This window comes from Diadema antillarum, unplaced genomic scaffold, assembly GCF_040938485.1.
Source record: "Diadema antillarum isolate AM-2024a unplaced genomic scaffold, OU_Dant_1.0 scf00000006, whole genome shotgun sequence".
Taxonomy (NCBI): domain Eukaryota; kingdom Metazoa; phylum Echinodermata; class Echinoidea; order Diadematoida; family Diadematidae; genus Diadema; species Diadema antillarum.
Genome location: NW_027270895.1, coordinates 2765704 through 2788436, shown reverse-complemented (window position 1 = coordinate 2788436; position 22733 = coordinate 2765704).

Sequence of the window (22733 nt, the reverse complement as noted above, 5' to 3'; positions counted from 1 at the left end):
CAAGTTCCTGCCATAAGACAAAATTATTGGGGAATCCTGTTGAGAAATTCATGTTTTCAGTGCGCATGTTAGTAATAGGCCTATGAATGGTCTGAATTTAGGAGTAACTAGAAATGTACCAATCAATCCATTTTATAAGATGGAGAAACTAGTGAAATGACAGCATTTTACCTTACCTTTGAACAAAAGTGATCAAACAGATTCAGAGAATTAATGTCTAGTAATACGTATGTATTATAACTTTATAAAGATATTTTCCAGCACTGCAGAGACATGGGAAATCTTTTTGCAATTTAAACTTGACCAATGACATTTGACCCTTGACCTTAGGTATGTGCAACCATGAGTTGATGGGGACAGCTTTACCCACTTATTTATGCATATGCAAAGTTTCAGCTGGGTATCTCGATCTGGCGGTTCCTTAGTTATATTGTCCACATATTATTGCTCATAAGAGACAGATGGAAGACATTTCCATGCATTTAACACATACACATAATTATGCACATTATAGCTCCATATGTATACACACAAACATGCACACAGACAGATACACACACACAGTACAGTGATGAGGGACATTATACTAGGGTAGACAACTACATTTTTGTAGGCCATACGGACTAAAAGCTGAAAAAAGTAACAAAACTCTCTTATCTATTTCTTTTACAATACCATTAATATAGCAGCCTATCCTGTATGATTCAAAGAACAACCCAAGTCCATCACACAAAATGATCGCTCTACATTAATGTAAATGTTGATTGTGATAATAATTTATGTACTAATTTGTTATATACACTTGTACAATGCTGCCTCCCCATCACGGGTAAATAGAATATTATTGGACAAATAAAGAAGATATGAAGTGTTTTTTGTTTTTTTTGTTTTTTTTTTTAAGTTTTTTCGAAATGACCTTCCATGGACTTGGGTCGTTCTTATATTTAGATAATCAATTCTTAAAAGTCAGATTGTGTATGTTTACTTTTTATTAAAAAAAAACAACTCATGCACAGATTTAATTACTATGATCTTTCAATGATATCATATGAAACGTATATAAAAATAATTTTGTTCGCAACTACCCAACGTGACAGTTTCATTCTTTGAGAGGATTTACCTTTAAATAGAACGTTGTCTGCTTAAAAAAATAATGAACAAATATTATATTTATCGGATCAATGAGTTCATTTTAACAAAGTTTCAGAGAAGTATTGATTAACTTTATGAAAGAAGCAATGCAGGAATAAATTACTTCAAAGAAATTCTGTTTGGTATTTACCAAGCAGGATCCTCTTCGATATCCTCTCCTGTCTCTATCTCTTTCCACTCTCATCTCAATTTTTCTAATTTTCCTTATTCTATCATCCTTTCTTTTCTCATATCTTGCTTTTTAGATTTAAACTATTTTGGTATTATGTTTTGTAATGTGTTCAATGTTCGGAAGCTTTTATACAGGTCTTAACCTCACCCCCTACTCTTTGTTTTTTCATTAAACTATAAAGTTTTTTTATTATTACCGCGGGAGTATTTTGCTTTAAAACTAAACTTTTTTTTCTACATCATGAACAAAAGAAAAAACGTAATGACATTGGATTGAAATAATAATTGTAATTCAGTAATGTTTGTTTCTTCATTTTTGTCAAGGCAGAGTGAGAGTAGACTCAAATCAATAAATCGAGGTTTCTTGATGATTTTGTGTGTATTTCGTGAATATGCATTTTTCTTCGTTGTTATTGATTTTGTGTGTTCATAATTGTCATACCAAGTGGATAGACTTTGTTGTTTTTTCTCACTTGCCGCTAAAACGAATACGCAAACACGGTTATGCGTTCCCTCATACTGGTTTTTCATTGTTAAAACAAAAAGAAAAGAAAAGAAAAGAAAAGATACCCATACGAAAATATTCCAAAGTGTACAAGACTTCAGTTCATAGGCAGGTTTATAATATATATATGTGTGTATGTGTGTGTGTGTATGTGTGTGTGTGTGTGTGTATGTGTGTGTGTGTGTGTGTATATATAGTTCCTCGACTTGACAGCAATTTATATTCTGACTTTTAAAATCAGATGAACACAAACGGAATGATGTATCGTGAGACATTAACCAAGTAACTAACATTTGTTGATATTAGATGTGACCATTACAATAGTCACGTCTGGTAATCCCCCCCCCGAAAAAACTGAAGTCACACTGAACTCAGTCCTTTGTAGTTACGAAAATTATACCAAACATAATTATTGAATAGTTTTCCCGAATTCAGTGTTTTTCATTACATTGGCCGCAAATGACAAAGATACACGGCTATACTGAACGCTGAGAAAGAATTATAACTATTGATTCTATCAAAACTTGAAACAGAAAATGCAAGCAACTTGATCCTATTTTTCCCTCTTTTATCTACTCCTTCTCTGTTGCAGAGGTTTAGATGATTTTCTACTCTTCTTGGTGATAATTCCCACCGGGAAGCACATTTTGTTCAAACCATTATTAGTTTATTAATACAAAATATAGTGAAATATCAAGTTTTGCATTTAACATTAGACTGAAAAAAAAAATAAAACGTGAATGAAAACAGTCTGCATATCATTTAGGCCAGTTTGGCATGAGTGGATAGAGGGAAGGGGGATTTGACGACGACTCAAAATGATTTGGGTGCACGTCAGGAGTTCGACACCCACGAGTCATACAGTCCACGAGTCATACAGTCCACGAGTCATACAGCTCACGAGTCATACAGCCCACGAGTCATACGGCCCACGAGTCATACAGCCCATGAGTCACACGGCCCAAGAGTCATACTGGCAATGAGCTCGGAAATATGGCAAATTGAAAGGGTATGAATCCGACGCTGTAGTTAAAAAACGCCGGTGAGATAGACATATTAAAAACTTTTTTTTTGGCCTAGTGTCAAACTCTTGGGCCTATTTTGCCTCATGGACCGTATGACCCATAGTGTCGGTCTCATGGGATGACTGCAATGATTTGCAAACCCCCTCCCTTTCACGAGGTTTGGAACAATCGTCATGCAGATTTTTGAATACATAGGTATGATACACTCTTTTTGCCCTCAAAATTGTTTTTTACAGTACAGCTAAAGCCTGCTTTTCAGACAGTTAAATGTAAAAAATTTCCGTAATAAAGGGGAGGAGAAAGGGTACCACAGAAACTCACTGGCGTAGCCAGGGGGGGGGGGGGGGGGGGCGATGGGGGCGGTCGCCCCCCCCCCCCCCCCCTAAGATTTGGACCGGGGATTTGGGAGGCGGAAAAAAAATGCGTGTATACTGTATGCATGCACATGAAGCGGGTCTCCTTTGCAACCTTTCATCAAATAAGATATTTTTTTTTTATATATTTCACTCAAAGTGAGCACCAGATCGTTGAATTTCAATTCAAAATATGCAAAATCTCTCGTGCTTGGGAGAGGGTATCCCCCTCCCAAACCCTCCCCCTCTGTGCCTCTTTCCCTAGCTAAGTACCTTTTTAAATTTACAAAAAATTCTGAATAATTCTGAGTGCACAAGACTTACATTCCGAAAACTGAAGGTTCCCTCATGTATAAGGGGAATTTCCCCTTTTAATCGACCCTTTCCTCCCTCAGCCCCCCCCCCCCATCAGTTTTTTTTTTTTTTTGTGATTTCCCAAATGTTGCTTCCATGAAATATGCGTATACGAGATATCTCAATTTCAACCTTAAAAAGATAAAAGCTCCATCGGAAGGGAAGGGTGGAGATAACACTCGCCCACGCCTTCTCCCTGCTCCCCCCCCCCCCCCCCCGCCATGCAAAGAAGTAGACTGTGGCTATACCCAGATCGCTTTATTTCAATTCTAAAAACGCAAAAGCTCCGCGAGCGGGAGGGGGAATCCCCCTTCCCCTAAGCTCTACCTCACTTATAGGCAAATTGTTCAATAATAATCTACACTAAAATATACTGCAACCTTAAACAAGTGGGACTGTTTCAACTCGTTAAAACACGCAAAAACATGCATCAAATTGCACCATTTGCAACATCGAAATGCAAAAAGTTCTCACCGTGGGAGGGGGACCCTCCCCCTCCCACACCCTCCCCTACCCCCTCGCTCGCTCCACTCGCTCGGGTTAAGTCGCGTTCATGATATTCAGTGAAAAGAATTAATACAAGAAGTGTATCTAAATTATGCCATTTTATAGGCAAATTGTTCAATAATAATCTGCAATAAAATATACTGCTACCTTAAACAAGTGGGACTGTTTCACGTCGATAAAACGCGCAAAAACATGCATCAAATTGCACCATTTGCAACATCAAAATGCAAAAAGTTCTTACTGTGGGAGGGGGGGACACCCCCCTCCCACAACCTCCCCTACCCCCTCGCTCGCTCCGCTCGCTCGGGTTCAGTCGCGTTCATGATATTCAGTGAACAGAATTAATACAAGAAGTGTATTTGAATTATACCATTTTATAGGCAAATTGTTCAATAATAATCTACACTAAAATATACTGCAACCTTAAACAAGTGGGACTGTTTCAACTCGTTAAAACACGCAAAAACATGCATCAAATTGCACCATTTGCAACATCGAAATGCAAAAAGTTCTCACCGTGGGAGGGGGACCCTCCCCCTCCCACACCCTCCCCTACCCCCCTCGCTCGCTCCACTCGCTCGGGTTAAGTCGCGTTCATGATATTCAGTGAAAAGAATTAATACCAGAAGTGTATCTAAATTATACCATTTTATAGGCAAATTGTTCAATAATAATCTACACTAAAATATACTGCTACCTTCAACAAGTGGGACTGTTTCACGTCGATAAAACGCGCAAAAACATGCTTCAAGTTGCACCATTTGCAAAATCAAAATGCAAAAAGTTCTTACATTGGGAGGACCCCCTCCCACACCCTCCCCTCCCTCCTCGCTCGCTCCGCTCGCTCGGGTTCAGTCGCGTTAATGATATTCAGTGAACAGAATTAATACAAGAAGTGTATTTAAATTATGCCATTTTATAGGCAAATTGTCCAATAATAATCTACACTAAAATATACTGCTACCTTAAACAAGTGGGACTGTTTCACGTCGATAAAACGCGCAAAAACATGCATCAAATTGCACCATTTGCAACATCAAAATGCAAAAAGTTCTTACTGTGGGAGGGGGGGACACCCCCTCCCACGCCCTCCCCTACCCCCACGCTCGCTCCGCTCGCTCGGGTTCAGTCGCGTTCATAATATTCAGTAAAAAGACTTAATACAAGAAGTGTGTCTAAATTATACCATTTTATAGGCAAATTGTTAAATAATAATCTACATCAAAATAAACTGCTACCATAAACAAGTGGGACTGTTTCACGTCGATAAAACGCGCAAAAACATGCTTCAAATTGCACCATTTGCAACATCAAAATGCAAAAAGTTCTTACTGTGGGAGGGGGGACACCCCCCTCCCACACCCTCCCCTGCCCCCTCGCTCGCTCCGCTCGCTCGGGTTCAGTCGCGTTCATGATATTCAGTGAAAAGAATTAATACAATCCACACCTCCAGCATGCTCGATGGCTTCAATCTCTCAGTAAGGTCGAGCTCATGTAACGTCTGTTCCTACCCCTCTGTAGTGAAAGTCCCTTTCTCTCTCTCTCTCTCTCTCTCTCCCTCTCTCTCTTTGGCAAGCTGCAGTACTTTCAGCGTTATTCATGGTGTCCACTTAATATTTCCTACTTGATCAAGGAGGTTGCATGGCCAAACTCTCAGAGTGGACAAACGCCTAAAGCTGCAGCAAACTACACAGTTGTTTAGACAACAGCTGTTTACATATAAAATATCTGGGTGGAAATAATGGACGTGTGGCTTGTCATCAGGACGCTGGCCCTCTTGCAACAAGTCACAGCAAACGGTAATATTACCTCTCGCATAATATAGAGTATCTCGTAAAAGCCTTCGACGATTTGTGAATATGAAGCCTTAAAAGATTGGGTAGAAAATCAATGCAAAATGTATTTCAAGGGTTGAAATTGGCGAGTGAGTGACAGGATTTATTGCACCCGTGTACTTGTCAAAAAGAGAGTAATGTTTAAGTGAACAACTGAGTAAAAGTTTATTTCCTTGCTTTATTTGTTTATACATTTCGTGAACGTAACAGCATATTTCTCAACATTTTTGACGCTGAAGATTTTTCTTTACTCACTTGAACGTAATCTTTCTCTCGATCAGAAAGAAACACGACCATCTTTTCCTAAAGTGACCCATAACGATGTTCAAAAATATCTGGAATGCATGCCTCTTTACATTATGACAAACACTATGCAACAAGGCTTTCCTTTCCACGAAGCTATTCTTATCAGCGTATCCATCCCAATTTTCTGATATTATATTTTCATCTGTTGCCTCGTTATTTCACAATCATGTGCCTTTCAAACATCTGCCACTGATATCTTTTGTTAGAATTCAATCGGCGCCCCTTAACTGGCACACACTTTTTTTCAAAGTAAATCTCCGTGTACGTTGATACGAAAAGGAAATAAGGTTGGATGGTACGAGCATTTGTGGCATTATTTCGAAGATGGTTAACAATAATGCATCAAATAAGGTTAGTTATTTCAAGGGGTCATAAATCCGAAAATGAAATACATTTCGTAATTCCAAGGATTCATCTGTACGCATGCACCTTCTCTTCATTCTCAATATTAGGATTAACGAATCTTCGAAATAACATTTTTATTTTTTATTATTCGGAATAACGAGCATTCGGATTGACAAACCTCATTTTTGTTTTCCTATGAACGAACATTCGGAGTAACGAACCTTCTGAATAGCCATGTGAAGTCGTTGTGACAATACCTCCTTTCGCCAATACAAGTCTCCAATCTCAAGTTATGAATAAATTTCTGAATGGATTTTTCGATACATATTACTGCTAGTAATACCACCGATAGTACAACTACGAGCACTTCTCATCTTCTATAGATAGTAGGATTGTTGTTCAAAAAAACACATTTTTGAATTTCTCTTTCTTCTCTGGATAGGAGGCTGGTCCTGCGATTTTGAGTTTTCTGACTGTGGCATGGTAGGCGGCATGACAGATGGATGTTGGAGTCGTATTCTGTGGCTTTCACGTGGCTGTATGTATACGACCTGTTTAACCACAAATTGTATCTATTAAAAACAAGAGGATATTTTATTACACAGCAACAGCTGTTTTATGCTAAAGATTTGTTATTGAAGCTCATTTTGATTATTGTTCCGTGGTGTGGGGAAACACCAACAAATTGATAATCAGACAAGATGCAAATTTTGCAAAATCAGGCAGTGTAAAATGTGGGTCAGTATTTCCCAAGTACTATGAAGATTATTGTATTCCTCATTGAAATTAGATCGATTGCCAATTCGCAGATCAAAGCATCTAGATTTTGACTAGCTCAATTCATCTCAAACTCAAGTATCGATGTGTTCTTCATACTACCCCTCTGTATTTGAATGACCTCTTTACTATACGTTTATCACATTATTCCACAATTAGGTCGGGTGCAATTAAACATTATACACCCTAAAACAGATTATGACGACAAAAGATGTTTGGTTAGTAGAGTTGCTTCTCTATGGAATGATGTAGTTTGACATGGTTCTTTTGATATTTCCCTTGATACATTTAGAAAAGGACTACATAAATATTACAAGTAATTTTGAATGTGTAATGTACATCCGGATAGGGTATATAAACCTTTTTTTTTATTGTACTCATCGAGCCGCAATCAAAATATATTAGCAATTACAAGTTCATTTTGTGTCCATTTTCACATAAATAAACCCTTGTATCTGTTTATATCGTATTTGACGACCTTCTTTTTAATTCTTCTTTAATATTTTGCTCTTTTAGCTTCTAAAACAAGCTAACATTTTTCTTTTTCCTTTTCATGTTCTTTGTATATGTTACAGTTGTATATGATTTTAATAGCAAATGTATAATGCTTGTAATTTTAACCTGTGTGTATCCCTCTGAAAACCGGATTTTAGCTGACGAGAGTGTTCCACCCCATGAGTGGTAAATGAAAATTGAATTGAATTGAACTGAATTCAGAGAAACTAAGCGTCACGCAGAGTCAATCAATTCGGTCAGAAATATCATTGATATTGACAATGTGTCAATGGTAACGATAATTGTAAGAGTTCCTCTGCTAAATCTGTAAATAGGACAACTCAGGAAAATCATGACACACACTGTAATGGCATTCATAGAAAGACCACCTTCCTGTAGCGGTGTCATAGAAGGCGTTTTGGATCCGAGCAGAGCCATCATATGGTAGGAAGAAATATAGGCCCTACTAAATTTGGGCATGACATTGTGTGAACGTATAGATTACAGAGAGAGAGAGAGAGAGTGCCAGGCCCTTCTCTGAATACATAAATACAAACTGATACAATGGAATTGAATGTTTTGTGTGTGTGTATGAGTGTGCGTGTGTGTGTATGTGTGTGTGTGTGTGTGTGTGTGTGTGTGTGTGAAATGATATTCTGTGAATTGTTTACATTAATATAAAGTATATCTGTATTTGTGTACCCATCGCATCAAACTCAACTATGTTAGATCCTGGATCACACAAACTAAGTAAAGACAACTTGCCCTTGCGTGAAGGTAGAAACTGACCAAGGAAATGCGATGGCTACTGGCCATTTTACACTGCTTATTGTTGTTAATGAATACTACGGGGTTATTGGTAAGTGTTTATCAATATCATTGCTACATACAATCACTTTCCGGGGGAGGTGCAAAAAAGAATGACAGAAAGAAAGAAAGCATGACAGAAAGAAAGGCTTTAAAACTTTCGTCTGTTCGAAATACGTTTAAATTTCCTGCTTTGACTGTTTCGGAATTCCGACTTCCGAACTGTTTCATTGTTACGACTAATGATTGAGACTAATGGGTGAATTTTACATTTCCATTCCAGTCATAGCCTGTTTACTCTGCCACAGGCAACTAAAGAGGCTGATTTCTCTCACTCATGTTTATACAGTTGAAAGGATTTTGTCCCATATTATTTTGTAAGGACCACTTACAAAAAAAAAAAAATAATACAGGCCCGACTTGAGTCACACAAACGGCATTCAAAATAACATCTGCCTTGTCAGAATGATATCCATTATATCATCACCATTATCACCATCGCCATAATATCATTTGTCACAGATTATTACCAGGCAGACGTCATTTGTTGGTATGTTAGACTGGAACAAACGGATCAAACCACAATACCAAGTGACTTCGGCCCTGGACGATGGCAGCTTTCCTTCAGATATTATTCAGCTGGAGGCGGATTTCTGAACATCACAAGTCACTGTGACGGAAGCGTGCCTGTGACCCTTGATCCTACCGGATATGATTTCATGGAACAAAAACTGGATCTGTTCTGTTTCTCAAACTTTCGGGTTAGTCATACCACGCAAACTTTAGGAAGAATTTAGGAAAATATTAATAACATACATTGCATAAGTCTACATTATACTAACCAATCGCATTGAGATGAGCTTAAAACAATATCAAGTTCAGCGCGGGCGCGCGCACACACACACACACACACACACATACACTTTTTTCGTTTTATGATATTCTTTATTTGAATTTCATCGACACAAGGCCCATATTCAAAAGGAAATTAATATGAACAAAAGTAAGCAGCTGTATTCTTCTCTCTTATGATGCTAAATCATTTTCAACACACACACACACACACTTTATACGTGCATGATATCCGACTTTTGTGCATGAAACCGATATCATTTTTATTTGTTGTGGCTGTTGACCCTTATATAATCTTATATCGTGTTATTAGCATTGACAGTGTTGTGAGCAAAGAATTATGGAGCGAAAGCCGGGAAAAAGATCATGACCGGGTAAAACTTGAAACCACTCAATACCCCTATTAAAGATTTCAGTCAATGAACATTTACAGTAAGTCATTTCGGCTGAGTAGTTGTGATTTTTGCTATTAAGCACTAGAAAAAAAAAGTCGGTAATTCAAGAAGGGTACGTCAAGAAATTTGATCAGATCTCACATCGCATTAATATTGGTCCTTGAATCTACATATATTCTCTTGATGGGTCAGTGGTCTTGGTTCTCACTATTTCCTCGACTAGAATGTTTTGCTCCTTTTGCATTCACCAAATCACCACCCGTACTGTTGCTTTGAAAAAGGCTATCGGCAGCATCAAATAAGATTTTTTACGTATTCGTTTCCTTGAAAGTTGTTGTCTTTACTAATTAGGAATATTTGTTCCATACAGAGAAGCCTTATTTATCATCATAATCATTCTTACAACTCCTCCCTCCTCCAGATTTCATTCATTGCTGTGAGACGAACAGGAAATCCAAAAATGGGAATTGATGACATCAACGTGGAAAGCCAATATGTTTCAATGTGTAAGTCTTGGTCGGCCTTATATACATACCGTTCAATCACAAAGAGGTACATTCAATGAAATCAAAATCTCTGAATGTGTGAATGCGTGATTACTTATAGTATCTCTGCCACGATGTTCGTGTGTTGTACGTCTGTGTGTAAGTGCTCATGAGTCTATCATAGTTTTATGTGTATTGTTTTTCATAGCCACTGATATCTCATCTGAAGCGCACACAAGCACAATGGATATCGCCCCAGAACCTGACCACACCCTTTGCCATCAAACCAACACTTTCACACAACTCAGGCTCTCACAACTCCTTTTCTATCATACACATTCCTAGCTACTCCAGTAGAGAGCACTACAGAAGACTACATATCTTCTGGTGGATCAGTCTCATCTTCCGTTTCCATGGCGACGCCCTTGATGACGAGGAATGCGTCGCTTGTGGGCGGGAATTCCATGACGCAAGGTAGTAGACAATCATGATACCGTCGTATAAACTTCACCTTGATTAAAAAAACCAAAACAAATAAAGCTTCAATTGAAAATGTTAAATTAAAGTAACAGGTGTAATCAATTTCAGGTTTTTCATATCACGCACATTTCTTGCTACTCCAGTCGAGAACAGTACAGAAGACTACATATCTTCGGACGGAATCTCATCTTCCGTTTCCATGACGAGGAATGCGTCGCTTGTGGAGGAGAATTCCGCGATGCAAGGTAGTTAACAGTACCTTGATTTTAACTTTACCTTGATTTTAAAAAAAAAATCAAATGGAAGTTTAAATTAAAATGTAAAACTATAGAATTATTTTTAATTTGTATCAAGATCAAGTAAAAAACAGTTTTAGATTTTAATCAGCTATGAATTAGAAACAAAAAGTTTAAATTGGAAGCAGTAGTAATTTTTGTCTAACTTTATTCTTCAGAGAAATTGAAATAGCAAGTATGAAAACTCTTAAGCTTCTCGATATTACACGAAAGAGGTTACCATTATGCTGATGCTGTTGGTAATAAAATAGCTGCAACATGATGACACCGGAACATAGCCATAATCATGTTTCTTTTTCTTGTAAAATGATGCTAGTAGTTAACTGAAAAGGTTAATTTTACATACGCTGTACAATCAGGCAACAACATGAACAACTAACATTCATGCATGTAATCGAAATCAATATCCAGATGGTCCTACTTGTCCTGTTATCGTCGCTGTGATATTCATCGTCGAAATGATGGCTGTCGTTGCCATGGTAACAATTGTTCTGTTTCACCGACGACGCAAGAGGTAAGTGTCATCATGAGATGCTCTGCCGAATTCAGAGGGAGAGGTAGTGAATGGCAAATCGCTCCACATGCAAACATAAGTAGTGGCCCGAGACCGTTTAGAATTGATGCCGTTCAACCAAACTTCCAAAAAAGAGAACTTTTGGAAGCACGATCGGGTAACTGTAAAGATTTTAAATGAACTTTTTTGTTTGATTTTATTTCAATCCGTTGTATTCATTTCCACCAAATTTTCAAAATTTAAAGGCTTTTGTGGTACGAATGGGCCTTTGGAGAGTTCAAAAAATAGAGTGAAATCATGCATTATTGCATTATTTCCATTATCAAATATACCTATCTGTCACTCTAAATATATCATATATGTCATATCCCTAGATTTAAGCAGATTGACAAAGGCAAGGTTGATACAATCGAGCCAGGAGATGGACCAACGAACACTCATGACTACTACGAAATTGTCCAACAACCGGACAAGCCTGGCGTCAAGGCTCATGCGAAGACACCTGAAAACGATGCGATATTGAAGATTGAACGAAACCATGGCAACGGGGATGGATCAGACACCGAGCAACCTCTATACACGAATCTGTAAACAGAGCTGGTGATTCGAGACAACCCTTCGGGTGACGAGATTCTTAAAGGGGCATTCCGGACGATTTTCATAATTTCATATCATGTAGTACATAAATCAACAGCTCCATGTATAGATCCGTGGAATTTATTGTGGTCCTTGAGCAGAGAAACTAATAAATTGAAAATCTTAAACAAATTACACTGAACAGTGATGATGACATCAGAGCCTCATATATTTCTAAATTTTGAAAACATTCTCATTACTTATCCCAATCACTATGAATTCTGAAACTCTGTACTCAGTTTGACTAATTTATAGTTGTTCAAATGTAAAAGTCTGAAAATCATCCGGAGGTCCCCTTTAATGACGGTTATGATGACGTATGTCATAGCAGTACTTCCAAGTTATCGTCGATGCAATGATAAATGTATATTTGCACTGATTAATTTGTTCGGTATATGTAGTGTAGTTTTTTAAGCTTTGTATAAATGTATTTAAACACCTTTCCGGGCAAGCTATGCGGGCTTGTGGCGAGGAGGTAGTTTCCAGCACGTAGAAGATTTTCCGCGGGCGAACAAGAATGTTTGCAATATTCGCATTTTTTTTTTACCTACCAGACGCGTGCTACTTAGCTTCTACTTGCGTGCATTCCGTGTGACCTGCGTGAGAGCTTTGAAACTGATCCGTTTTCTGTTACGAGCGACTTATGGGTACTGAGAAGTACCTGCGTTGGAGTTGCCTGCGAGATGCTACCGGTAAGGGTCTCCTACTGGTGTTCTCTGCGTGTACCTCTGCGAGCGAACCCCCACGACTCACTTGGAATAAGTTTTTTGAGCATGCTCAAGGCCTTGTCATACCGTATCTGGGGAAGTTTTGCGGTTCTTGACTTGCGGGGGAAACGAATTTGCTACCTGGAGCTCTCCGCAGTTGCGTCCGCACCTGACAGTACCCAGAGCGTATCTCGCCTTGTAGTTGCCCGGAGGTGCTCACGCAAGTCCGATTCAACCGCAACCAAGTTTTTGAGCATGACCAAAAAATATTTTCCGGGTGAGCCGCGGGGGATGCCTGGAGAGGTCCACCGTCAGAACGCCTAGTAGGAGGCCCTTAGCGGCAAGGACTTCGTAAGGCAACTCCCACGCAGGTACTTCGCCAGTCCCCGTATGCAGCCAAGATAATGACATTCCGTGCGACTTTAGCCATTCCTTCAGAGGAATTCCTTCACTGAGTTGTCAATATCCACGCGATTGGTACAAAGGTCACACAGTATACCCTCAAGTAGAATTTAAATAGAACGCGTCCAGCAAGTAAGACACATGCACTGACTCGCCCAAATCCTTGTTCACCCTCAGAAATTGCCGGTATGCTGGAAAATCCCCTACACGCAACAAGCCTGCGTAGCTTGCCTGAAAAGGTTGTGACAGGGCCTAAACATGGTTTGCGGGTAAAAAGATTTGCGTGCACACCTCCGGGTGACTACGGGGTGAGATACGTGCCAGGTACTGTCATGTGAGGCTCATTCCGGGGACCTCCGGATAGTAAAAATTGTTCTTTGCAAGTCGCACGCAAGGCTTGTCCGGAAATGTGTGACATGGCCTTTAGTGATGTAGCGTTAGTAAGTAACGGGATCTGCACTATACAAGTTCACTTTTTAGCAGCCACGTCAATTTTCATTTCCGTCAAGTCCTGTTAATGAAACAAGATGTATGTCTACTGATCATGTGACATTTGTATGTTACAAGAATATGCCATCATTTTGACGTTTGTATTGCCCATTGTATATTGTTTCGGAATGAAAGTAAAATAGGAATGAATGAATGAATGAATGAATGAATGAATGAATGAATTAATTAATTGATAAGAAAAAAATATCATGATATGGAAACGCCGTCTCACCATTACGACGACCATTTATTGTATGCTTATACATGTACAAGTAAACCCTATTCGGTAGTGATATCTGACGTTGGTGAGTTGAAAAGCAGCGCTCCAACCCTGCATCGATTTCTCTTTATCTGAAATGTGCATGGAAAGAACTAGCTTGACTCTTAAATCATTGTTGATTAGCACAAATGTTGATTTTCATCCTCAAGATCTTCTTCACATTTTACAGCATACTTCCCATATATGACAACTATCATGTGACCTGTTCGGCAAATTCTAGTAAGAAACAGAGAGAGTGAAAAAACTAGGACTATTTAAACTTCTAATGAAAGTAGTTGGTATCATTACTCATTTTGCAGACATGTTAACAGACAAGTTGTTGTTTTTTCATAAAATGCAGATAAAATGATATTAGCAATTTGAATATTGAAAATGATGTTCTTGTGCTTCCACATTTTCTCCAATTCTTTCAAACCAAATTAGTGATATTCTTCGATATCACATAGAAAACCACCAGAAAACCTGCTATTTTTCAAGGCGTCGATGAGGAATTCATTACTTTGAAGCGGTCCTTAAATCAAGAGCTTGCCTTCCAAAAGGCGCTAAATCCATCATTTTTCAATGGATTTGCGGCCTTTTGGTTGCAAGCTCTTCATATATGCAATAGTTCACCCTGCTGATACAAAATCTTGTCACTGAATGTTTCTGAACACGAATAAACAAACATTAAATAATATCTCAATATTTACATAACTTTAGAAGATTCAAGGTTATTCTAAAGTGTTTGGTAGGTATGTAAGCTATGTATGTACACCATGTATAAACATTTTGAATTCTTACGTCACAGTTTGCTGCATTTTTACCTATGCAGGTGAATATTTCATAAGAAATTCGTTTATTTCTTTTGTCCATCCACTCTATTTTCTGGGGGGTTTTTTTTTTTTCTCTCTCTCCTATTCGATACCTTGTTTGTATATTGTATCGTATTTTCTACTGTTTCGAAAACAATGAGTGTTGAATTAATCCAAAGTTGAAGTTGATCATAATTCATTCGTGGGGAAAACATTTTTTTGTTCTCATTTTCTCACCATGAAGTTCATACTATGCAGAGATTCTTTGAGTACCTTCAACATCATTATCACATTCACATAAAGTTAATGCATATCATTAATGTGTTTTTGGACTATCAGTTTCTACTTTCATTGATACCGTATAGTTTCTTTTAATTATGCTTTCTTAGGGAAAGATTTGTTTTAGTCTTGCAGTCTTAAGTCAAACAAATGTTCAAATGTTCAAATGTTCGACTTTATTTTCATTTCCATTAAATAAACAGGAGAAATTATATTCAATGCATAAACAAAACAAATTTTTAGTAATTTCGATATGTGAAACGTACATCAACAAGATACATGTGATGATGAGTAACGACATAATTGCATTTATAAGGTATATACAAATGCATATTACACGGATGGGAATGGAAATTGCTTTAGTGACTCGAAATATTTCAGAAAACTCTTTTTCATTTAACGTAAGATTGTGTTTCAATATCGTTATACAGATTGACAGAAATTACCTCTAGAACACAGCAAACCAGGTCTAGCCAGGAGTAAGTTTTCTGAAGAGTCGTCATGTAATGCTGTGACTTTGTATATAACAATCAATTTGAATGCATGACAACGCATATCACAGAACAAATGTCTTGTAAATCATCACATTTTTTTTTTTCAGCAAGCCAATGCACGGCAGGACATGCAGGATTTTGCTAAATCAAATTTATTCATATGGCATTATTAACAAATTGTTACCATGAGCACACGTAGATTCATTGGGCAAATTAAATTACATGAATAAATGCATTTTTGTTTGCGATTTCACGACACTGATCACATGAGAGATTCTCCTTATAAGCTTTATTCGTTGCTCAAAAACGCTAAGGACGTCACAGTACGTAATACATAATTACTAAAAATCAAATCCGGAAGGACCTCAGACACCACAAGATCTCGAGACATAGGTAATAGTCCTAGTGATACGATTTTATTTTTGTAATGCCAATTTGCATATAACTCCAAGGGCGGATCCAGGAATTCCCTCAAGGGGAGGCACCTTTACAAAATTAAAGGGGTCGCACGCTTCCCCCATGTGAATGAATGAACGTCAATTTATTCAAAAACCAAACATAAGTAACAAGATAACACAAATCGCTGATACAAATATGTGCATGGTTTTTAGGACCCCAAAAGAAGCAAGGCTTGTGAGTAGGGGCCCTACGCAAGGTACAAATAAGTTGGGACTCATCAGCACAAAGGGCCAACCGCCAATGATGTAAAGTGACATTCCCCATCATAATATTCAGTTGAGAGAACATTCAGATCAGTCACTGAAACCACCGACAGCAGACCAAGTGACCACGTAAGTTCACACACTATTCACTACGACATGGCAAGTATATATCAGAACAATTCATAATACAATGTACAATGGCAACAGATAAACCTACATAAAAAAGGAGACCAGTAAACACACTAAAAACACACACACACCCATTCCCTCACACCCCCCAAAACACAATCACACCACACAGAGCACTCAAAAATAAAGTAAGCTGGCCAGTCTACATAACATCAAATAAATGTTTAACATGTAGTTTTAACAAATTCATTTCAAATTGCCTAATAGATAATTATTTACACTGTACTTTTGAACATAGAAAATGTTGTAGTGTTCCTAATGTCAACAGGTAGTCGGTTCCACTCTTTAATGCAAGTGGGTTCGGAAAGAATTATTTTCATTTCTTTTGTTTTAATGGGAAAAAATAACGGAGGGAAGATGGCGTGCGCCTGGTGCGCTCCCGCCTGGATCCGCCACTGTAACTCATATCTTTATCTATTGTACTGTAAGTTATTCATATAAGAGAGGCCAGCCTTAATTCCTCTGATCTGAACATGGCAATTACCAGATTGCAGCCTCTATCTATAGGAAAACAAAACTCAAATGTGCTGCATGATATACCACATGTTCAATAACTCCAAATGTTCATATTAGATAAGGAATATAGCGTGCGAATTATGCGCTATCCCCATTTCCTTTCATGGAGTGGAATTTTACTGTACGGCTGTATCATGCACAAAATTTTTGAAGCGAAGGTTATTGCATGTTAGATATCATATTGAAATAATACATAGGAATATGTTATATCACATTTTTAATATTTGCACACAACGCCACCGCCAGAAAGTCGCTAACAATATCAAGAGTCCACATTCAATGATCACAGTTTCCCTAATCTGTACGATCCTCGATCTCAGATGATGTTTAGGCTTTCTTGCATCAAATCAATTTCTGTTTCGATCCCTTACAGGCACCATGGAAGCCTAACAAAACAGGACTCTCAAATAAAAAAGAAAACGAACTTTCAGGAAGTATGAACTTTTATGACTGTTATTGTGCCTTATAAGAATACTTCAAAACACAAAAAGGAAGAGCGAAGAGTATTCTTCACTCTCCTCTTTTCAAAGTCTCCTTTCGCCAAGTAACAATACTATTGATAACTTTCATACACAAAAGTCTCCGAAAGTGTTGCCTCTCTTCCTCATTTACATCATTATGCAAACTTTCAAACAGTAACACATAAGAATGCAACATGTTATATGCAGGACCAGTGTACATTCTGATGCATATATATATATATATATACTATACGAAGATTCAAGAAATAGACCAATAATGCATTATTTCGCCAATATATAAGAAGGAATGAGTTTATTGAGCAACTCAAATTTTCGGTGGCCTCCACTTTCTTCAGGAGTCTCGACGGAGAATGTCAATGCCAAAACATAAATTGAACATGAAGAGCGCGCACTCATATACACAGAATTGGTTGCTATGAGAGTGCGTACCCTTTACAATAGTAAGGTTCACACCTAGATCCCTTTACCTTAAGGTTTTCAAAACCTCGAGGTTTTGTAAACTACGAGGCACCAAACTCCAAGTTAGCGTAGATGTAGACGCATGTAGTTTTGAAAACCACGACAAAACCTTAAGGCGAAGACACCACGACGACAACACCATAAGATTTCTTAGGGTGTTGTCGTGGTTTCGTCGTGGTTTTGGGAAGGCCCCCTACAGCGCGCTTGTTACTATGACAGATGTGAACGGAGTTTTGTTAACCACGACGCTCAATTTTTTCCACAATAGCGCGCAACCCTATGTGCAAACTAGGCGCCCTTTATTTTCTATCGTAGTTAGCTTTACCTCGAGGTTTTGCTAACTGCATGTAGGTGTGAACGGCATCGAAGTTCTGTCGTGGTTAGGGGAAGGAATTTTGCGCTCGTAGTTAGTATAACTACAAGTTTTTGGATAGGCGTAGACATGGCTCATGATGTTGCCATGTAGACGCAATGTAGTCAAGGCACCCACGCATAAGGAGGAGGACATTGACATGTTTATTACGTAACAATGGTGTTCAATTACTTTGTATTATCACATGTTATGATATCGACATGTACTCATCAACGTACCATAAGTTACAAAAATAAGTTAAAGAGCGCTCCAACAATTAAAGGGTGTGTACAGTTCTGGTCGAGGTGAGGATTTAGCTTTTAACGTTTTGCGAGATATTCAGAAACTACCCTATGAGATGTCAAGGAGCATGCAATTCTAAGGGGTATCAAAAGTTTATTTGATGAAAATCGGTTTTGAAATGGCTGAGATATCCAAAAACAAGGTGAAACAAAGAGATCCTAATAAAGTTGTGGCATGTCGCCTTTTATTATTATCACTCTTTTGGATATCTCAGCCATTTGAAAAACAATTTTCATTAAATAAACGTTGAATCCTTCTTAGAATTGCATGCTCTTTCATATTTCATATGAGGTTTCTCATTATCTCACTTAAGAATGTTCAAAACATGAATCCCCACCCCAACCAGTACTGTACAGTCCCTTTAAATTGTTTCATGACTTAGAATACAATAATCATCGGTAGGAAGAAGTCGGTATAATAATTCCTGTTAAGAAACAGATGAAATCATCAATTACAAAAGTCACAGGTCAGTGTCACACTGAAATCTAAACAGATTTGAACATGCAATAACCCACAGATTTCTCTAAACACCAGTGGTAGTGAAACACTTATCAATTAGAAAGATATATTGAAAAAAATATTTCATAATCCTCGTCATGACTTATTCCTCTCTTTAACGGAAGAATGAGTAACCGTTTGGAATGGATAAATCCCTGTTCAACCCTTCGCCTTGAAAGCTCTTACTCTTCGCCATTACTCGTAACTCGGCGAGTTTTCTTTCCTCTGCTGATGTGTAACGTGTATATATAGACGTTTTATAGTTTGGGGCCTGAATTCAGGGTGTTCGTCTCGATTTTCGACACCCATGAATCATGCAGCCCATGAGTCCACACTATAGGCAAAAAGGCCCAAACTCATTTCATCACAGGGCCTTTAATGTACACAACGAACTCCTAGGTTTAACCATTGCTGATAAGTTATCACGGTTATTATAGATAATTATGGGGAAATTTAGGTAAACTTTTCTTTCTTTAATTTACCATGTAAATTTGTCAAACAGACTTTTATGCATTCACCAATCCTTTGTTTGATGAACTATTCTTTAAATTCTGGATTTATGTGATTATCAATTACAACTTATGCACAAATCTAATTTTACAAAACTCTGGAATGTCATAGCAGCCAAGTTTTCTTTTTTTTCCTGTATTGATTAACTTTAAGAGAATTTCATGAATATGTTATACTTGAAATATTCTTTTTGATATTTATCTATCAGATATTTATCTATCATCTTCGATATCCATCGATCATCTCTCTGTCTCTCTCCCCTTTTATGTAGATTTGGCCTATTTATTTGTACCATACTTTCTCCTTTCTCTCGAAAGCAAAATTCAATCATTTCATTTGAACCATTTTTGTAGAAGTTTTGCTATATGTTCAATTTCAAAAGCTTACAAGCTGTCATACATGCTGTGCTTTTAATTCTAACAGTCCCTCTTTTCCATGTTCGTATGGCTGTTTTGTATTATTACTTGCTGCTGAATTATTTTCGAGTTAAATTATACGTCTTGGCTATTTTTCTTCGTCATGAAAATACTATAGAAGATGTTAATACATAATAATTATAATAAGTCAATTATTTTGCTCGTTGTTTTGTTTTTGTGAACAGAAAGTTGCAATAATTTCAAATTAATCAACGAGTGTGCTTAATGATGATTCGTGTACTTTTTGAATGTGCATGGCTTCCGTTGTTGGCAATGAGGTTTAGTGCTAAATGATTATTTCAAATGGATCGACTTTTTGTTTTAGTTCACTAAGTGGTAAAACAGCTAGACCTACTTGTACACCTGTTTAACCATTCCCTAACACTTATCTTCCATTGTCCTTCTCTAGTTCTGACAAAATTAATTTTTATCTTGCTATCCTTCTATATATCTGTCTGTCTGTGTATCTACCAATGTATTTCTCTGTCTCTTTGTATACTGGAATGTTTCTATTGTCTATTCACATACTCTTTTAATAATAATTTGAAACAGAGACTGCAGGCGACTTACTCCTATTTCCCCCTTTTTAACTTACTTCAGTTGCAAAGGTTTAGATGATATCCTAATGTAATTGTTGCTAATTCACACCGGGTAGCAGTAAACAATACGTTTAAACTCTTCACAATCTGCATATTTTTCAGGCAGGTTTATCGTGAGTGGATGAGGTGAGGGAGAGGATGGGGATTTGAGGACAATTTAAATGACCTTGCACACCATCAGGAGGTTGGGAACATATTTTTGAATACATAGATATAACAGACTGTTTTTGTCCACAAACTCGTTTCTGTGGTACGGCTAATTCAAAGTTTATTCGATTCCTCATTACGACCGAGCTCGTGTATATCTGCTTCTACCCCTCTATTGTATAGTGAAACTTTCAGAGAGTGAAACTCTGATGTTTGTAATTCAAGTTCGAGAAATTCTATGTGGGAACGTACGTATTTAGGTGAACTGCTATTTTTCCATTCACTTACTTTCTTCTCTCCCCTCTATCTCCGTCTCTCTCTCTCTCTCTCTCCCTTTCTCTCTCTCTCTCTCTCTCTCTCTCTCTCTCTTTGGCAAGCTGCTACTTTCAGCGTTATTCATGGTGTCCACTTAATATTTCCTACTTGATCAAAGAGGTTGCATGGCCAAACTCTCAGAGTGGACAAACGCCTAAAGCTGCAGCAAACTACACAGTTGTTTAGACAACAGCTGTTTATATTTAAAATATCTAGGTGGAAATAATGGACGTGTGGCTTGTCATCATGACGCTGTCCCTCTTGCATCAAGTCACAGCAAACGGTAAGGTTACCTCTTGCATACTATACTTCTCTACGTGCAGTATGGGCTAATGTCGCATCATGTTGACTGTACATTCTACGGAGAGGTCACTGTATCGGTAGTCAAAACGCAAATACTAACTAACGGCGATCACTCAGTATGAGAGTGATACAGAACCATCAAATTAAATGATGCACGGTGCTGGAAACATGATTTGGTATAAGCTTCCATCGGTGACATAACAATTTTATGCCTGTGCAAGATGTATTCAAATTGTATGCATATTATGTTCAAAAAGTAATAGAGAAGATAATACCTCTTATAAAGGCATATTCAAACAGTTCCTTTCAAGTATATTTCTGAGTAAAAACCTGCAACAGCAAAAAATACAATAGGCCTATGTCTAAATGAATATTGTATATATATATATATATATATATATATATATATATATATATATTGAAATATAAAAGGGATTTAAAATATCTTAACTTATCTTAGTTCACGGTAGAATCATGACTAGATTTAGAAATCCATGCTAAATAGTACCCTAAGATATCGATGGGAAGCAGGGGCAGATGACATCATAATGATAATCTGACTCAAGAAAGTGCAGCAGATATGGGGATGAGCAAACTCTTTTGACCTATCAGTGCTAATACTTTTTTTACCATTGTTTAAATCGCTAAAACAGCAAACAAAACAAAACAGACTAAAGAACTACAAAAATACTTGAACGAATAACAGGCAGTCAATTAAACATACATATTACCATACAACATATCGAATATCATTATCTCAGCCATGAACATGACTTATACTTCATTTTGGTATTGCTAAAAGCGGGACGTTGTTTAACTGAAATGGTACGCTACTCCAAATTACACGACCTTTGTAAGAAATTACTATTCTTGAAAACTTGAGTGTATATTGGAATATACAATTTATGGGAATTTTAAGTGTGATACAGGAGGCTAAATGTTCATTCAAAATGTCAAGTTCTTATTTATTTGTGAAAGAATACGTGAAACAATTTGAAACTTGTTTAAACAATATATTTCTAATATTCAGGTTTAACCATCAATTCTTTGTTATAATGTCAAAGAAAAAAAAATGTTGGTAGAAAAGCTTGAATAAGGTTTGGTATTACGACTGGTCGAAATCTGAAAGTGAAATAAAGTTCATTCATGAAATCAATGTGAATGCGTAGTAAAGAATCTTCGGCACTGCAAACCATCTATTTAGTTTTCTGATTTACGAACATCCGGAATAACTAACCTTTTCTCATTTT